This window comes from Schistocerca piceifrons, chromosome 4 (assembly GCF_021461385.2).
Source record: "Schistocerca piceifrons isolate TAMUIC-IGC-003096 chromosome 4, iqSchPice1.1, whole genome shotgun sequence".
Taxonomy (NCBI): domain Eukaryota; kingdom Metazoa; phylum Arthropoda; class Insecta; order Orthoptera; family Acrididae; genus Schistocerca; species Schistocerca piceifrons.
Genome location: NC_060141.1, coordinates 477,859,332 through 477,879,650, shown reverse-complemented (window position 1 = coordinate 477,879,650; position 20,319 = coordinate 477,859,332).

Below are 20,319 nucleotides of genomic sequence, written 5' to 3'. Positions count from 1 at the left end.
ATGACACGAACCGGTGTCACCACTGCGGCAAGGCCGTTGGTACACAGTATGCTTATTCCTTCATGAAATTTGTTGTGAATAACCCACTGCAATTCAGAAGGAATAATGAAGTACGTAATTGCAATAGCAGAAAAAATTACATTCCTTATGTCAAATTATAATAGCGTTCAGCAAATGAAGGATTCACAGCGGTGCCACTAAAATTTTTTTCAGTTATCCAACGGTATAAAATGCCTGGCAGACAGCAAAGTTAAATTTGAAAAGTTTGTCTATTTAGGATAAGAATTTGTGTCATTGTAATACCCGCGACTCGCCCTGGCTACGCACGGATAGATGTAAGTGTGTACGGCCGGATGATTTGTTTATTGTATGTATAGATATAAAAAAGATCTTATTCGTGAATGAATATGTGTATTAGTGATAATCTTATCGAACGGGGGACTGTAACTTGTAGTATGTATAGATGTAAAAGTTGGTGGGTAGGAATTACTAATTCACATATGTATTTTTAAGCGTTTGCAAATGGTAGGCATTTAGCCGTATTTACATAGGAATCTGCAATGTGAATGTAAAATAATTAATGGTACGAATAATCCATGGGACACAAAACCAAATAACACGTTTCGTATCGTATGTCGACTCTTCACTGCTTGAGCTCGGCTTAATCTTGTGACGGCGCCGTGCCAACGTGTATGTTCCCTGAAGTATTAATCAATAGCTAGTATAGCTTCGTTCTGATTAGTTTGGTCCTCTCTTTTTGCGAGATTAGTTTGGTCCTCTTTTTTTGCGAGTTGCATTTTTCATAAAAGTTTCTGTGTCTGTGACTTCTTGGCAGACTGGAACTGTTCCGTTCCGGCCGTGTCCGTCGCAGAGTGAAAGGTTCACTCTGATTGTTGTGTTTGTTGATGTTTTTGGGGGTTATCGCCATCTGAACGGCGCCCTATGGGAGGATGGTCAGAACACATTTGGTGCAGGGACTGGCAGTTGACCGTGATGGTAAATAAATGTAATGTATTGCTCGTACGTAGACCAAGAGACCAATTACACTTAGATTACGCTATTGGCGATATACGTGAAACAAAAAGAATAAAAAAATAATTTAGCTCGCAATAGAGGTTTACGAACTCATATTTTGAAAAGAAAATAATAATAATAACTAAAAATGGTTCAAATGGCTCTGAGCACTATGGGACTTAACTTCAGTGGTCATCAGTCCCCTAGAACTTAGAACTACTTAAACCTAACTAACCTAAAGACATCACACACATCCATGCCCGAGGCAGGATTCGAACCTGCGACCGTAGCGGTCACGCGGTTCCAGACTGAAGCGCCTAGAACCGCACGGCCACACCGGCCGGCTAATAATAACTACTGCTGTGCAAGACGGGCCTGGAAACGTAGTGTGGCGGAACCGGTTTATAGTATTTCGTGACTTTAATTACTTACAAATATTTCAGGTAGATTAAAAAAACTATAAAACCAGTTACCTATTGCCAGCGTAACAATTCGTTTGATCTCAAAAATGATTATGCCGGCTAATATTTGTCACTCTGCTAAAGAAATCTCCACTTGACGTTGTGTGGGAAATGTTGTCTGTAAAGTCGTGTGAGTGGCACTAAATTGCACGTCATTTATCAGATTTTACACAACTGTTGCTTAAGATGGAAGCACTTTTCTCTGGCAAAGGGAACATTTAGTCACAAAATACTACCCGTGCACAACACTGACGTATGTCTCCTATTAAAATATTTCATGTAAATCGTCCGAAATAATTAGGCTTCATACATCAGCAAATAAGAAATTGATATTATGTAACCTACTGTGAGCACTGTATTTAAGGATTCAATCTGAGTTGAATTATATCTTTTAAAGTAGATTCGGGACCACCAGAGCACATTTATTTCCGTTCATTTATATCGAACAACATTTATGTTTGTTAAAATTCTCGATTCAAAACTGCCGCGGAGATATTTTTGCTAAGATGGCGGCAGACAGACGATAGTCAATTTGTCTGTTGTTAGACTATTCTAGATTTATGTTGTATCAAGGTAATATATTTAGATAAAACTCTTTAAGCCTTTTATGTCTATTCTTTAGCATTTAAAATCATTTTCAGTGACAAATACCGACATATTTTTTATACCTGCTACTAGTTAACTCCGCTGTAAGTTACTAGCGCTAACGGCTGCGCTCCTAATTGCGGAGCTGAAAATTAACACTTAAAAACATTAATTAGATTGGTTTACAATTGAAATAAATAAAAATCCACGTCTAGACAATAGCGACTCTATTTTTCAAATAATAATTAACAATATATAATTACAGGTTTTATCTTTACAGACCTCTCACGTCCGAACAGTTCATCGGTTAGCACAGGAAGAACAACTGAACCACTATTATCACAGATAACAAAAAAAGATTATAGTCGTCGCTGTCTATGAATGTAGTTGTCAGGTAATAGTTTTAATTCACACAGAAATTAAATTATTACAAAAATAGTGACATAATTATCGCCATTTTTACACGATACACACTTTTTATACGTAGTATCGTTAACATTACTTGAAGTTTGTTCACTTAGTTCATTTTAACATCTCGTGGCTAGAACATATTGTCGTGGATATTACAGTAGGCTGGAGTAATGAAATAATATTAAGGCAGTAACTCTTTTGTGTAGATTTGTCATTAGCTTCTATTTGGGAAACAACTGAAGAACACTTGATTATAAGCCTGTTCCAATGTCAGATCGATGCAAGTCCGATCTATCGTCGTCGCGGGCTTCCTAAAAGGGTCATCTATGCCCAGTGGCCAGCGCCGCTTATAATTTGAGTCGGCGCGACAGTAAGGTGATGTAAGCGTTTCTGACGCGTTCTGTGACGCGGTAGCTTTCCAACCGAGTAGGTGGGCGTCTAAAAACAGTTGGCCGCGAGCGTGCGCACGCGTTTGCAGGTATCGACACGCCAAAGCTCAGCATAGGTTTCGCCACTGGGATGTTGCCTCCCCAGCGGAAGGGAAAGTCGCCACTGTAGCTACCGCGTCGTTCTGTGTGCATGCGCGCGCTCGGCTCAGGGACAAAAATCAGCTGCTTCCCCAGGGCTCAGTGGCTTTTGTAAAACTGACAGCATTCTGTAGGCTATCAAAATGCACGCTCTAACACATTGTGACACTTAATGGCGTGCTGATATAGCTTTGCTTAATTTTAGCTCCTATCATTATAGTGTGTAGACGCTGGAAAGATTCTTTATCAATTTTATCGACTGGTTGCCACCTTCTTCTCATTAGAAATGAAAACCGAACAGCATCTTTGAGCGAGAGAGGTGGCAACATACACACATTTAATGTATTGAGAATAAATAGGCAGAAATACCCATTAGTGTGTGATTACGCGATTGTCGAACAATCGCTGGAAGCAGTTAACATCCATTAAATATCTGGGAGTTCACGTACGGAAACAGCAAAAGTGCAACGGCCACATAAACGCAGAACCTGTCTGATATCAAGTGAAGTGTCCTTACAAAGTGTGGTCGACCCATGAAGGTGGTGTGCTGGGATCAGAATAACAAAGTGACTGACAGCTCGTTGCTCACAGGACTGCTACCATAGCAACAGCCAATGAGAGCACAAGTATGATCATACGTTCTGTCCTCTCCACAGCTGTCATATCGCTCTGTTACCTCAACTGGCGGTTAGCAGTAAACTGCGGACGAGAGCTGCCGTCGTTAACATAACTGTTGTGACGTTCCCATATCGTTCGTTTGTCTGTGCGGTTTGTTTCTTTTTCGGAATGTATGATGATAGCTTTGAAATTGCATAGTAAAGTGGTAAGACTGTTATTATCCTGCAATGCGAATTCAATACTGCACATTAACGGGGAACGTATTTACGTACTCAGCACAGAACATCACAGCTGATGTTACTGGAGCCATAGCGCCTTTGCACGAAACGGCAAATCGACAGCATATCTCCTTCCATGCTCCATTTACAATCACTTTATTATTCTGCTCCAGATGTAGCTTACAGAATCCTCGTCCGACTGTTACTTGTATGTTATTCGTCGGTCTGGCACCTTTACTATATAGGATTGACACGGAATGTGCAGAAGATGCAAAGAACCGCGCATTTCGCCACTGGTTCGTTTAGCAAGCGCGGAAACGTTACGAACTTAACTCAGCCAACTCTAGAAGCAGACGCTACAAGAGCAAATCACGGTTTGGTTTACTGTTAAAATTCCTAATGTGTACGTTCCTGGAAGAGTCAGCCAATATGTTGCTTCTTCCTACGAACATCTTGCGAAAAGACAGTGAAGGTGAAATCTACGGTGATTTGAGATCACACAGTGGCCCAACAACAATCGTCGTTCCCGCGCACCATTCACTACTGGAACGGAATTGGGGAGGGGGAGTGAGTAACAGTGGTACGCGAAGTACCCTCCGCCACACACCATGAGATAGCTTGCGGAGTGTAGGCGTACATGTAGGCACTGGATTCACGTTCAGGAAGGCGGCAGTTCATATCGTCGTCCGCCCTTACAGTGTTACAGGTTTTCTCGTCGTTTCGCCAAATCACTTAAGGTAAATGCCTTTGAGAAGAACACAGCCGGCACATTTCCTTCTACCTTACCAATCCGAACTTCGACTCTACTGACCTACTGGTCAGCGAGACGTAACATCCTAATCTTGCATCCTTCCATCAGTATCAAGATTTGCTATTACTGGTTTAATTGGTCTTTTTGTTGCTAGCGTACCACTTCGTAGAGGTTTTAGGATCTGTTGATCACCGTTAAGAAATGTGCAGTGGTGAAGACGAAAATGGCCAGAAATAAGAGACGGTCAGCCATGAAATCTCCTTTGAAGTGTGCTACATACTACGAATCGCCATCTAAGTGAGAAACAGATGAGGGAGCGCCGCATACCTCGACCCAAGAGCAGAAAGTGTGTCTGCTTAGATCGTGCTTTGGAAGTGAGTCTTGTCGCGCGTGTGATCAGTCAGTTCTGCTCAACAAAAACAACCGGGTACACGCATAAAAAAAAGGCAACAAGCAGTGACAATGACGGAATTCATTTTAGCATAGTCTCTTTTTTTTCATTTACCTTAGTAAATAATTTTATCGGTGTTATGAGTCATCTCAAACCATTTTTGTTCGGTATACATTTGCTTTCCTTTTGAATCAAGAAGATTAATGTTAAATGCTATATTTTATATTTGCATTGAGTACCCGAGTATCTCTCTCTCTCTCTCTCTCATACACAAACACACACACACACACACACACACACACACACACACACACACAAGCGCGCGTGCTCTCTCGCGCGCCCGCACCGCCGCATGTCACAGTTCTTCCTACATCGGTAAGCAGATAACAAATTTACGTCTAAATCCATTCTCTGCGAATCGCTGTGAAGTGCATGATAGAGGGTACTTTCCATAGCACAATGTATTCTTAACGTTCTTCTCCCGGATAGAGCGGACGGTGTATTGTCTGTCAGGTCATTAGTATGCAATGTGAACAACAAGGGTCTCAACACACTTCCCTCTGGCATATCTGACTTAACTTCTACAGCTGTCGATAACATGCAATTGCCTCTCATACGTTATGTCTGAAGACGACAACCGTTGTCGTAGTTGCTGCCATTTACCTATAAGCCACGTGTGCCATAGACCCTTGCAAAACACTCACTCGTCTTCCAGCATAGCCGTCGGTAAGAATATTACTCTATCATTTCGATAGCGGGAATTGTTAACATTCTCAAAAATTGTCTCCCTTGCACATTGGACGTATGAAAATGACGAACAATTCACGGGCGACTTGCCCAGCTCGAACGAAGAGTGTGTAGTCGTGATCCGGGTTTCATGTGAACACGCGGGCTTTGTTTAAATCACAAGTTCATAATCGGAATTCCGATCGAGCTATATGTATTTGCACTATTGATCTGTTTTGGGGACGCCATAAACTAATAGCATTACGTTCTTCACAGCATCAGTATGTGTTGCAGTTCCAAAGGCAGTAAGTGTCACGTTTTCTGATACGTATTTTGAGAGACTATTTCATACACAGGATCATGTTGTGTTACGTAACATATCCTTTTTGCCCATCGTTTATGAGCTATGTGTACGAGTGAGACCTATTTGCCGGATCTACGTCTGTTCTCCACAAGCTGCCGTATGGTATGGGTAGGAGTATTCCCCCTCCCTTCCTATTCTCTTCGATGACGGCACGTTGTCGGATTCCTTTTGCGTGAACCCGAATACAGTTAACGCCTTGATCACTGTGCGAGACACATACTGAAGAAAGTAATATTTATCTTGTTCACATTTGGAACGTGGGCGCTCTGAATTTTATGAATATTGCTCTCTGCAATGCATAGAGGAAAAGGTGTAAATATGGACATCCTCTTTTGTTTTTGACGTAAAGGTACCTTCTTTTGTAAAAATTCTAGATTTTTTACTTTCATTAAGAACTATAACAAGTTAAAGAAATGATGAGAGGCGAAACAATGAATGGTATCCATTATTTCTGTTGGAAAACAAAGATTTACAAAAAGCTTGTAAAATGGAACTTCAAGAAAGCGGGTGCAAATACCTACATCCACAAAAATGTGCAAGAAATCTTTTGAAATATTTTAATGAAATGGGTTAAAACAACACAAAATGGTAGACTAGTCTACAAAAACCACTTTTCGTACATTTATGCATAAAATATGAAATTGTAGCTCCTCTTTCTACAGATGTTAGAGCTGCAGTTTGTTCCTTCCCTTTCATCCCTATCACTTTTAGAAATTTGCTTTGGACAGGCCTGTCCACGTTATACACTCGGTCTGCTGGATATGAATGTTTGTTGAAAGCGTCTGCCAATAAATGAAAGAAAAGCATCACGTTCTCTTTATTGAAGCCTAAGGCTCCGGCATATGAAGTTTCACAAGGTTTGCTTATTGACTGCTGATCCTTGTCTGTCTCTCAAAAAATAAGGTCAGCCCAACCTCGTCCTGTTTCTCCTCCTTTGAAAGGGGTTGTCAGACTATTTCTCTGGGCAAGTAAAAATGCCATTCTTCTCAGACCCGCCAAAGTACGCCTAAATAATTTTTGCTCCATCTCAAGGAGATAAGAAACTAGCTGGTTTTCGAGGTCTGCATTTAAAATCGGTTTCCTTCAAAGATTTGTCTCTTGAACCGCTTGCTCAGGGATTTTATCAATTTTAAGAAATATCTGCAAAGTGGTACGAGGCACTCCGAATGTTCTTGCAACACCTTTCACAGAAGCCTCCTTTGCTTTCACAGCTGCATTCGGGAGGACGACGGTTCAATCCCGCGTCCGGCCATCCTGATTTAGGTTTTCCGTGATTTCCCTAGATCACTCCAGGCAAATGCCGGGATGGTTCCTTTGAAAGGGCACGGCCGACTTCCTTCCCCATCCTTCCCTAATCCGAGCTTGTGCTCCGTCTCTAAAGACCTCGTTGTCGACGGGACGTTAAACACCAATATCCTCCTCCTGACCGAGCGGGGTGGCGCAGTGGTTAGACACTGGACTCGCATTCGGGAGGACGACGGTTCAATCCCGCGTCCGGCCATCCTGATTTAGGTTTTCCGTGATTTCCCTAAATCACTCCAGGCAAATGCCGGGATGGTTCCTCTGAAAGGGCACGGCCGACTTCCTTCCCAATCCTTCCCTAATCCGATGAGACCGATGACCACGCTGTCTGGTCTCCTTCCCCAAACCAACCAACCAACCAACCTCCTCCTGCTTTCACAGCTGCTATGGCACGTACGATCTGAGATTTATCCCACTGGTGCCTCTGGTTCTTACATTCACAGCGTGTTTTCGTTCTCGACATTCTGCAAGGACGAACAAAAGCACTGGGGTTTATTATCGCAATTTGAAAATTCTGTTTGTTTGTTTGTTGGTGTGTGAGTTGTATACATGAACTTTAAACGAAATCCGACTAACCATATCCCAAAAAAATACTTTAATGTTTTACATTGTTTAAGAGAAGAGATGGTGTAATTATGGACCCTCCTGAATAGGGGCCCATTTTTTACAGCAACCCAATGGGTCCATATTTACCCCAACCATTCTTAAGCAACATGACCACTATCACGACTAACCTAAAAGCGTGTTTAACGTAAATCGTGCTTCTAAAAGTAGCTTAGGATTCCGTTATTCCGGATATCACTAAGAAATTGTTTTAAACTAATCAGAAGGATATAAAAAGAAAGCGAGTTCACATACCTGCCAAACGTTTGCAGTCCTGAACAAACACCAATTCACACAATAACCGACGTTGTAACTACACTGCTTCCAACTGTTCACTGCTACCGTCTATCAACAACAGGCACCGTTTTCAGTCCCGGTCGTCAGACTGCAGCACTTCCCATACCGTCCTCATGAGGTATGCCCATAATGACACCAGTGCCCATTTTTACACCTTTTCCTCTAGTGCAGTTCTTGTAAAGTCGCCCACTGCAGATCGTTGAGCATTTCTACGACACTTTCGCGCTGACGAAACAAACCAGTGACGAATGCCGCAGGTCTTCATTGTATCTTTTCTGTTTAATTCAACTTCCTAAGAGCCTTAAATCGACGAACAGTTCTCGAGAATTTTTCCAAAAGACAACATTGTTGCATTTGACTGTTGAAATTACTTTATATACAAACTCCACAATTATATATTTATCTTTGGGCCATTTGAAGATGGCAAAATTTCGTGGTTTAGAACACATCAAAATTTAAAAATATCAGACAATTAATTATATGCCATTCTCACTTGGTCCATTTCCAATGCTGTTTCTGGCATCCTTTGTATAGATAAAATAAAAATTTTACTAGCGAGTTCTCCTCTGCGTGAATAATACTGCCATCGGATAATTCCAGTAAATATGCATTTGGGCTCCGCCTTGCCCCTCGTGTAGGTAAATAATATACTGTTTTATTGAAAACCTGTTTGCAGTAGAAACATAAAGAATGTATTTTGAATACGGCAACCAGCCACAAGTAAGTTTATTTACATTTAACCACATTTCTGTAGTACCATTCTAAATTTCACATTACCAGAGACGTATTTTATTATAAACATCTACTTTGTACAGCATCTGTAACTTAATTATCTTCCCTACTTTAGTATCTTTGGATCTAATATTTGTTTTTCGTCGCCCAGGTGGAGCTGGGCCACGTTTTGTGGTTGTTGATAGTTACGTTGTGTGTCTTAAAATTTAGAATGGCGCTTATTAAACCGATAATTAGTGAATTATACTGTACGTACATGTATACGCGGAGCACGAGTAATTTAGAAAGGTAAAATAAAAATATTCGACTACAGTGCGTCATTCAGAAAATACACCACGTACGTTTTCGCCAAATTATGTATTAATAATATTTAAGATCATATTCCATATGATTTATGATTCCTCAGTTTACGTATCATGTCAACATGTTTAAACAAAAAGTATACTGGATAAAGGGGAACATTCGAATGAGTCATGGCTTTCATCAGTGACGTACGAAACATGCGATAAACGGCATAAACAACATGGCGACTATAACGTGATATAAGTGCCGATTTTTTCAAACGGGGAAAGCTACAAATCAGTCTGTCACCACAACCACGTTCTTTTACTTTCACATTCGTTGGCTTCGCTACTCACAACCGAATTTTTGTCTTCTAACCTAACCTAGATCACGGGCTAAGTTACAAATCAATCTGTCACCATAACCAGTTTTTTTTCTGCTTTCGCATTCATCAGCTTCGCCAACTAACAATAAAACAGTGAATATACGCACTAAAATGTAACGTCACAGCAGCCATTAACATTACGTTACTGGTCAAAGCCCTCAGGTCGTATCGAATATTCCTGTTGACTCGGAAAATATTTTTATCTTAGAGCTCCAAATTGTACCGCTTTTAAGCAGCGATGTCACATTTACCGACACTTAAGAACAACAAACCTTAGTAAAATTACGCATTTTAGAAAATTTTAGTGCGTTTTATTACTGAAACTGCAAATTTTAGTAATGCGCAAATGTAACTATTAAACACCGATTATGGCGTGTTAACTTCGCAAACACTGTAATCTCGGTTTGCTTCTGTCAGCTAATCACAGTACAGTACACGTGACCTTGTCAGCCAATCACGGCATATGACCGAGGTTATATTTAGGTTGGGACCTAACACCACAGCTGAAATTACTTATTTGTCCCAAATATTTCACTTTTCCCCAAATATATCACGAATTGTGAGGTTGTGATTAGGTCGGGATCCAATAGCACTGCTTAAATTGCTGCGACTGAGTCGAGCAGTAATTGTATTAATATACTCAGTGTGTTAATGTGAGAAGAATTGCAGATATATTTTTCCTTTGGCTGAGTGTCACGAAAGTGAAGGCATGAGAACACCTCATCGAGTATTGAGTTCTGATAAATTATCATTCGCGATATTCATGCAGCTTGTAGGAGTACTGAATTGTCCTTTCACTCACGTGTGCAGTTTCCGTGCTGCACCACATTAAATATAGCTCCTAAACCCATCGTTTTTAGTGTGGTATGTTGCCCTAAAGTATTGGCAAATGTGACGTCGACACATAAAAACGGTACCTATCAAACAAGTCGACTTCACGGCGAAGCCTCGGTATGAAAGCTTGTAAGAGACATTTGATGATAAATTTTTAAAAAATTCCAAACTGGTAATATTAAAACAGAAGTAAGGTTTTTATATAATAACTGTGGGTTGTAAACTAGATATTTGTGGACTGTGAATTATTCCAGCAACTGATCGTCGATCGTGTAGTCACTCTCTGTCGGATGTTATTGTCGTTTTACGCTCATTGAACTTATTTATTGTGAGAGTCAACTGCTAATCTTTGTACCAGGCATTGATCGTCAATAAGTCTCTCAGCATTTTGTAATAATATAGTCTAACGATTTCAACTCCCTGTACACAACTGCGTCGTCTACGACCAATGAGATAGGGCTGCAGGTTTTACCCGCTACGTCTTGTATACTGTGAAGACCTGTGGTCCTATCACACTAACTGTAGATAGCGCAATTTTATCCCTAGCTGTCGGTGTTGCTTCCGTGGCTCTATAAACTTTAGCTGCACCAGACGCTACATTTGCTTCTGAAATGCCTGTTCATTAAGGGGGGACGTTGATGAAATTGACCAAAAATGTCAATTTTCGATTTATTTTTTGTTTGTTAGTACAACTCTTGGACAATAAGTTCCCAAAGTTTCAATGTTGAAATCGCATCCGAAGTGCCAGAAAATTAATTAAAAGTGTGACGCGGCCTCCCTGCCACGCCCATGTTTTGAAGCAGCGCTTCAATACCAGCTCAGTAAACAACGGTTCTGTGTATTACTTTCAACCAAACATGTGAGGGATACATATAGAAGGCCGTGATACATACACTTTGGTTTTATAGATCATCTTTGACTCTGTTCCGTATCTTATAAACAATAACAAACTAGCTGCATCGTTTATGACGAAGCAATTCTTTTTTTGCCTTGTGATACTGACGGAGATTTATACAAGTGTTCGATTCTTTCTTCATTCAGTTTTGCCACGATCAAAAAGAGTATATAAAGAACTGGATAAACTGCGTTTGAATAAGTTAGTGAATGGAAGACGTGAGAAACAACGACAAACCGGCAATGAGGCTACGTCCGAAGTAAGAACATCTGATGAAAATGTGAACTCGTCTCCTAGCAGCTCCAAGCGAAAAATTGGTGAGGTGGATGGTGCATACTACAGTGATGAATCTCGGTACACTGGATTTAGATTAATTGACCTTGAATTATTGACTGCAGCAGTGAAATTTTCTTATATTTGTAAGACGTCTGGCGATGATAACATTCATATGGAAAGGATTCCCTAAAAACACATTTGCATCTGCTACAGTTGTCATAATTGCAACTTATGATGCAGTTATTGTATTTAATAATGGAAACGTCGATAGGATGAAGGTATTAGAAAGAATGGGCTTCAAGATAGGAAATTTTTACTCAAGACATCCTGAGAAAAACAGATTTACAGCGCGTCTTAGCAGCTGAACAGTAAGCTGAAGACCTGGTAAAGGAAAGAAGACAGACAACAAGAAACCAGAAGAAAAGCCTTGAAGGGAAAGACGACCCAGAGTACAAATGTAGTGCCTTCTGAAGAGGTGACATAAGGAAAAAGTTAGGTTGAACTTTAAATTGCGTTTCGTGAAAAGATTGTTTTTTAGAGTTTATGTATCTTTTCCTCAGATTCTATGACTGCTAGAATTATGAAATTTCTGTAAACCTAATTAACGTTGTCACAAGAGCAAATTTTGAAATTCTGATTGCAAGCTGAGATATGGGGCAAAGTGCTTGGAATTTTGCATGAATTTAAAATTGTACTTGTGGAATTATAATTAAAAAATTATGAAAATTCTCCTATTTGACCTATTCTAAAAGCCTCATGAGAGAAGCTTACTACATATAAAAAGATGAAACAGAGAAATTTTTGTAGAAATCTCTTGAATACTTACTGAGAAAAAGGAACATACATTATTTTTTGAAAATAAAACTTCAAATTTCATTTTAAAAAAAGTTGACTATATATAGCCAAAGGATTTTATAAGTAAATATGTTATTTTCATGTAAAGCGTGGTACAAAATTTCATCGCCATATATCCAAAACTGTGGATTTGGTGCATTTTGGAAATAGTGTGTGTTTTTAATCAACGTCCTCCCTTTAACAGTGATAATCTGATTTGCATTTGCAAGGAGATATTTCATCCACTAGCATACCTGGTCGCATATTTCGTCTGCAAGTACATTGTCGAGTCGCATCAACGTGACAACCGTCAAAAGCCTGAATAATCACCTTTTGCAGTGAGGTTCTGGAAGGTCCGAACAGGTATATGGAGCTTGACGACTCCATGGCCGTGACCAGTTGCGCTACGTATCCCGATTGAGGATCTGTGGCACTAACAGCCCGATAGAGGTGGTCCCACAGATTCGGGTTTAAATCCGGAGAGCACGGAAAACTCATCTTGGTGCTCTTCGAACCTCGCACGTACACTGCTAACTGTGCGACTTGTCTCGTTGTGCTGCTGGTAGAGGAAAAAGAATGTGCATCCAGTTGTGCACTTCGTCCCCAAGGATAGATATGCACTTCTATTGATCCATTATGCCTTCCAGAATGACGAGATCACTCAAGGAACGCGACCAGACCATAAAGTTCGCTCATGCGGCCTCACCTTCCGACACTGTTGCAAGATTTTTGCTTTCAGACGTTTCACACCATACATGCCCACGGGCATCTGTCGGATGGAGAGTATAAAACGTGACTCCTATGGAAACGCCAGCTGTCGCCACTCTGTGGACGGTCGGCGTGCAAATTCCAGCCTTCGTCGCCGAAACAAGTGTCGCCATGAACCAGGTGCCACCTGTGCAGACCCATACCAGGCTTTACGGGCTCTCCTGTGACCAGGGGTCAGTGGAATGCACCCGTCAGGTCTCCTGGCGAATAAATCATGTCTGTTCAGTCGTCTGTAGACTGTGTGTGTGGAGACAACTGTTCCAGTGGCTGCGGTAAGGTCCCGACGAAAGCTACCTGCAGTACTCCGTGGCCGTCTGCGGTCACTGATGGTGAGATATCGGTCTTCTTGTGGTATGGTACACTGTGGACGTCCCGAACTGTAGCGCCTGGACACGTTTCCTTGTCTGCTGGAATCATTGCCATAATCTTGAGATCACACTTTGTGGCACACGGAGGGCCCGTGCTACGACCTGCCGTGTTTGATCAGCCTCCAGTCGCCCTGGTATTCTACTCCTCATAGCGTCATCAATATGTGTTCTTTGAGCCATTTTCAACACACGATCACCATTAGTACGGTCTGAAAACGTCTGCACAATTACTCGCTGCACCGTACCGGACATGCACCAACACACCTCTGCGTATGTGGACTGCTGCCAGCGCCACCGTGCGACGACCGCAGGTCAAATGCACCGCATGGTCATACCCAAGTTGATTTAAACCCGCAAACCGACCACCAGAGCGTCGTTTCGCCATGTATCAGCATATCCTTAATTTATGAGCGTGAATGTACATTCCACTGCATGCGCCGTCTGTGACTGGTCACTGCACGGTGGCGTCGAATATAGGTGGTGGTCACAATAATGTGACTGAACGGTCTATTTCGTTTGCTAGGCATGGGGACGGAGCTGTATCGAAGGCTCTCTGGGAGTCAAGAAATCAGGCTTCAGTCTGTGCTCCGCTCTCTCGTTACTTTTGTCCAACGTGAGGTAGTAAGAGACATACTAGCAGGTGGTGGAACAGTACTATAATTGGCGTTAGGCAGGGCGACGCGACGGGAAACGGTAGTGGTGTTTTCGTTTTTCCGTAGGCATCGGCGTGGTCGACTGCAGAGGCGCCGTGCGATCGATAGGCGTGGCGCTCTGCCGCCAGTGGGAGGGGGGACGGGCTCATTGGCGGTGGCGCAGCCCCAATGCCTGGCCTGCCGCAGCCACTCCGCGCTCAGCTGACAGAGCGTCACCAGTGGCACTCAGTGCAAGCTACAGCAACATTGAGAAACCTTTTTTTTTTTTCGTCTTCTCTGTCATCCGTCTTCTGACTGACTTGAAGCGGCCCCGGCGATTTCCTCTCCTATGCCAGTCTCTTCATCTGAATCACTTCCTCACTTATTTGTCGGATATATTCCAGTCTCGGTCTTCCGCCAGTTTCCTCTAGTACCAAGGAAGTTATTCCTCGAAAAAAACTTTTTATAGCCAAGATCGCATAATACTTATTTTCGACAACCGGTTTCGACAGACTTTGCTGTCATCTTCTGGTCTTCAAAAATTAATTGCTACAAAACGTGTTCATTGCGAGTTGGAAAACCAGAAGGCGGCAGGAAAGCCTGTCGAAACCAGTTGTAGAAAATAAATAAGCAATTATGCGATATTGGCTACAGAAATTTTTTACCAAGTAAAACAGATCGCGCCTTCTAAGCATGAGAAAATTCAGTCAATTTATTCCCCGATATCGTAACACACATCATGTCCGTTCTTCTTGCCAATATTTTGCACGTGTTCTTCCTCTCACCGAGTCTGCAAGAAACATCCTCAATTATTATCTTATCAGGTCACCTAATGTTCATCCTTCTATACCACCTTGTCTCAAATATTTAGATTCTCTTCGTTTCGGATTTTCCAACACTCCATTATTCCCTTCCATGGAATGCTGTGCTCCAAATGTACATTCTCAGAAATTTCTTAAATTAAGGCCAATGTTTGATACAAATAGACTTCTTTTGGTCAAGAATGCCCGTTTTGCCAGTACAAATCTGCGTTTTATGTCGTTCTTGCATCGTGTGTGCTACGTTATTTTGTTTCCTAGGTAGCACCTTCACCTCGTCTATTCCGAGCTCTCCAATTTTGCTTATACGTTTATTGATAATCTCGTTTCTGCTACTACTCGCCACTTTCGCCTACCTTCGGTCTACTATCAATTCATATCCTGCACTTGTTATTAGACCGTTCAATCCATTCAACAGATTCTGTAGTGCTTCCCCACTTTTACTGAGGATAGCAATGCCATCAGCGAATTTTCCCACCCCGAATTTTAAATCCACTCTTGAACCTTTCCGTTATTGCCTTCATTTAATCTTCAATACTGAAGTAGAACAGTTGGAACATCCATGTCTTATAAATTTTTTAATTCGATTCCATCATCATTATTTTCTCTTCGTAGTTGCAATTATTGTTTATTATCCGTCTTTCCCTATAGCTTATAATAATTGCCCCTAGAATTTTGAACAAGTTATAAGTGATTATTTATTAAATCACAGTTCCTATAGCCTACAGGTTATAACTGTTTTCGGCCATCTTCTTATCGTTTTAGCTTGATAAGTGTAACATACCAGCTTGGTTGCCATGTATGGCTGTCTCAGTATTAAAGTACTGTAAACATACGAAGTTCACCAGAGTGTGTTACCTGCAAGTACGTTTTTAAACAAAGAATGACTAATTAAGCAGTAAATATGAAGTCTAAAAACAGTTTAAAATTATTGCTACAAATTAAAAGCTAACAACTATATAATGGCGTGTGACGAGGGCCTCCCGTCGGGTAGACCGTTCGCCTGGTGCAAGTCTTTCGACTTGACGCCACTTCGGCGACTTGCGCGTCGATGGGGATGAAATGATGATGATTAGGACAACACAACACCCAGTCCCTGAGCGGAGAAAATCTCCGACCCAGCCGGGAATCGAACCCGGGCCCTTAGGATTGACAGTCTGTCGCGCTGACCACTTTTTTTTTCATTTTGTTCGTTTTCGTTCGTTGCATCTGGTCGGGGCGGACGTCGCAATACGTCCTTTTAAGTTCGTTGTTGATCTATTAACTCAGTTATTTTATTACAGAGGGCAGCTACCCTCTGACCGAACACGCTGAGCTACCATGCCGGCATCCACTCAGCTAACGGGGACGGACAGCTAACAACTTAAAACATTTGAAATATACGTTCAGAAACATGTGCAATCTAGGAACATTTTTAAAGAAAACTGAATGAGAATAATGTGCCTATCGTAACTTGGATGAGACTGTCATTTTATTTTGTCTTCCTAACTGTTCCACAATTTCGGTTGTGTAACTATTTTCATGCGTACAGTATAACATCTCTGGCTTAGTCAAAACAGCGCTTTGTTTTGTGGACGTAATATACCACTTACAAGTTTAATAGCAACTGTAGCCCAAATAAGTCCGTTTTGCGGTTATATATTCCGCTAGAAAAAGGCTACAGTGAAAAAGACCAAATAAAATTGTGCTCTAAGCATAATTGCGTCTAATTCTAGTTGCGGCAGGGAGACATTTTTATAGTCTAAAAAATTTATTTCGCTGTGGACTCAGTTCTAACTACAACATTTTGTAAAATTTATTATCGCGACTTTTTTGAAGTTTGTAAACGGTTTACATAATCTTACATAAAAATGCAAAGGTGCAGATGACGAACCATATGAACGAATATGAATATAAAAGAAAAATTAAAAATCATTAAAATAATTAAAAAAGGGTATTTTTCAAGACAAAAAATATTTTAGGGTGTGCTCCAAAGGGCGAGAGCTGATGAATTGTATCAGACTTCGTGGATGTCATGATATCACCCCATATCTCTCTCTCTCTCTCTCTCTCTCTCTCTCTCTCTCACGCGCAAACACACACACACACACACACACACACACACACACACACACACACACACACACTACAGTGATTTAACAATTTAATCATTTTAAAAACGTTCGTCACCCCACACTTAAATATGGATGCTAAAGACCTTAATGTCGTCGTCATTTTAACGTTGAGGGAACCACACACGGCTACGTAGTTGATGTGTTAACGCTGTAACCAAGCTGAAAAGATCTAACGATGGCCCAGAACGGCCGAAATTGGTGTTTACCTCTATTAGATCGGAACTCGACTGACATAATCAGTTACAGTTTAAGATTCGCTGTAGCGGTAATGAGGCAGTAGACTTCGACTTTTAAGTGGTACGCTATATCACTGTTGTTATGGAGACACATGGTATCATATCTTTAATTGTGAGATTCGACCAATCTTCTGCGTTTGATTACAGGTTGGCCTCTAGCCCAAGTATGGCTATTTTGGTGGGTTCTATTATACAAACGTTTGAAAATGAGTTCTCATCAAAACTGTGCAGTATATAAAACAAAATATACGGACATTTCAGCTCATCAGTGACACTGCGAGTGGCGAATGTGATAATTCAAAAGAATTGTGATGGCTGTGCACAGTATTCTGACTAAAGCATGTGTCACTGTTGATGGTAATCTGCCTGTAAGATGAAAGTTAAGTTGGGATCGGTTTCTATTGGAAAACAGCATACTGTATGTCAGCACCGGTTTTCATCCTGTTCCTTGCTTTATAGACACATATCACAGCGTATCACAGCGTTAAACTCTACATTCACTTCTCGCCGGCACTTAAAGCTAAACGTTCAAATTTAATATACAGAAAAGGTGCCAATATGCGCGTGAGGAAGAACGCCTGCCCCATAAGACGACTGACAATCTCATTAAGATCTACCAGCCATCAGTTCCATACAGCTTTCTCTTTTTTCAATGTGAGATGTGAACAGTAGGCGTCGTCTCTGTACCTGCTATTGTCCAATCACTTCACTCAACACTTAGCCACCTACTTTATCAAGTTGGTTAACAGCTCTATCACTATCACACAGGCTCTGCCGAGGGTTTCTGCATGTATAACTACCTAATAGACAATGAAAATGTTTCCTATATAGTCACATTTCACTATGATTTCACGCCGACACCGAGTGCGTCGAAAACGCTTCTATTTAGGTTTTTTACGTCATTGCGCCCTGTTCATGGCGCAGTATTGTTTCTTTATGCAAGATGGTCGTATATGTACTCCGACTATCGCCAGATATCCAGTTGCCGTAATTCAAATTAAGGGGAATTCCTATCCCATCCGTTCCCTGTGGAAGCTTGTGTTCCGTCTTTAATGAAATCGTGAGCAGGATCCTCCATCCTTTGGGAATCTGTTGCAGAGAGACAAACATGACCATATAGCGGAGATGCTGAGTCGCAGATAGGCATAAGAGAAAGACTTGTCAAACAAAGCTTTCGGCAAGACAGGCGTACTTGTCCGAAAGCTTTGTTTGACAGTCTTTTTGTTGTGTCTATCTGCGACCCAGCATCTCCGCTATATTGTGGGTAGCAACTAACATTTTCATAATATTCTAAGTACCCAGCGACGTTGAAGTCATTGGAAATGAAGCACAAGTACAGACTGGACAAGGGGAGTAATAAAATGATCTGTGGCCTTCCTGTAGCAATCACATGGGCATTTGCCACACGGGATTAGGCATAAAACGGTAAACATAAATTAGGACAGTACAAGACGAAGAATCCGATTATATCTTATTATAAGATTAGTAATGAACATCTTGAACACGTTGTATATTGTAAGTATATGGGGATAATACACTAGAAGCGGTATTAAATGGAATGACCTCGTAAAATCAGTATTAGGGAAGGAGAATGGAAGGCTAGGATTTGTTGGAAGGGTTCTAGGGAAATTCAATAAATCCGTGAAGAAAATCGCGTGCAAGATGCTAGTGCGATCAGTTCTAGAGTATTGTTCGAGTGTTTGGGGGTCATTATGAAGTGGGAATGACGGCAAACATCGAACTAACTCAGATACGCCCTGCAAGGGTCGTAATATAGGAAATAACCCATACGAAAGTCTTAACAGAAGTGCTCAGGATACTTAAAGAATCCTTTGAAGGAAGACGACATAGTTATCGGGAAACCCTGTGGAGAATATTTAGAGAACGTGTATTCGAAGAATACTGTGCGACAATTATGCTACCACGAACGTAGGAATAGTGACAGAAAGATGAGACAGATTCGGACGCGTACACAGGCATACAGGCTAAATTTTCCCTCGTTCAATAGGCCATTGGAATAGGAAAAAAATATAGGGATTGGACAAAAATACGGGAACACCGAAAACATAAAACATTGCCAGGCCTGATACGGTGTAGGACATGCGTTGGTATTCAAACCAGCTTCCAGTCGTCTCGGAATGGGTAAATACAGGTCATGTTACGTAACGATGATGGAGGTGGGTAGCGATCAGGTTCTCTTCAAAGCAGACCACAAAGGCTCAATAATATCAAGATCTGGTGAATTTGTGGCCGAAAGAGATGCGACAGTTCATCCTCGTGCTCACAGAATTAGTCCTGACTATGCGAGCTGTGTGAACAGGGCCCTGTGGTCTTGGAGAGCCCAGTACCGCAATTGGGGAAATACATTGTAGTATGGGATGGACCTCATCAGCCAAAATGGTCACATAATGCATGGTAGTAATGCAACATTGCTGAGTGCTCATGGGAGCCATGGGTTGCCCGATTTGACTGTCCAAATCATAAGCGAACACCCCCCTCCCCCAAAATGTTTCACTCTTAGGACGTAAACTTGGCCAGAAATTGGAAAGAGTTTGCAACAAGGGTCTTCTGGCCAATGAATTCCTCCCATTGTTCCATGGTCGCCGGCCGGAGTGGCCGAGCGGTTCTAGGCGCTGCAGTCTGGTACCGCGTGACCGCTACGGTCGCAGGTTCGTATCCTGCCTCGGGCATGGATGTGTGTGATGTCCTTAGGTTAGTTAGGTTTATGTAGTTCTAAGTTCTAGGGGACTGATGACCTCAGAAGCCAAGTCCCATAGTGCTCAGAGCCATTTTTTTTGTTCAATGGTCCAGGTACCACGTTTTCCTGTCCGGGCATTTGCATAAGTGATAAGTGGTTTTTGGATTCCAGCTCGTCCT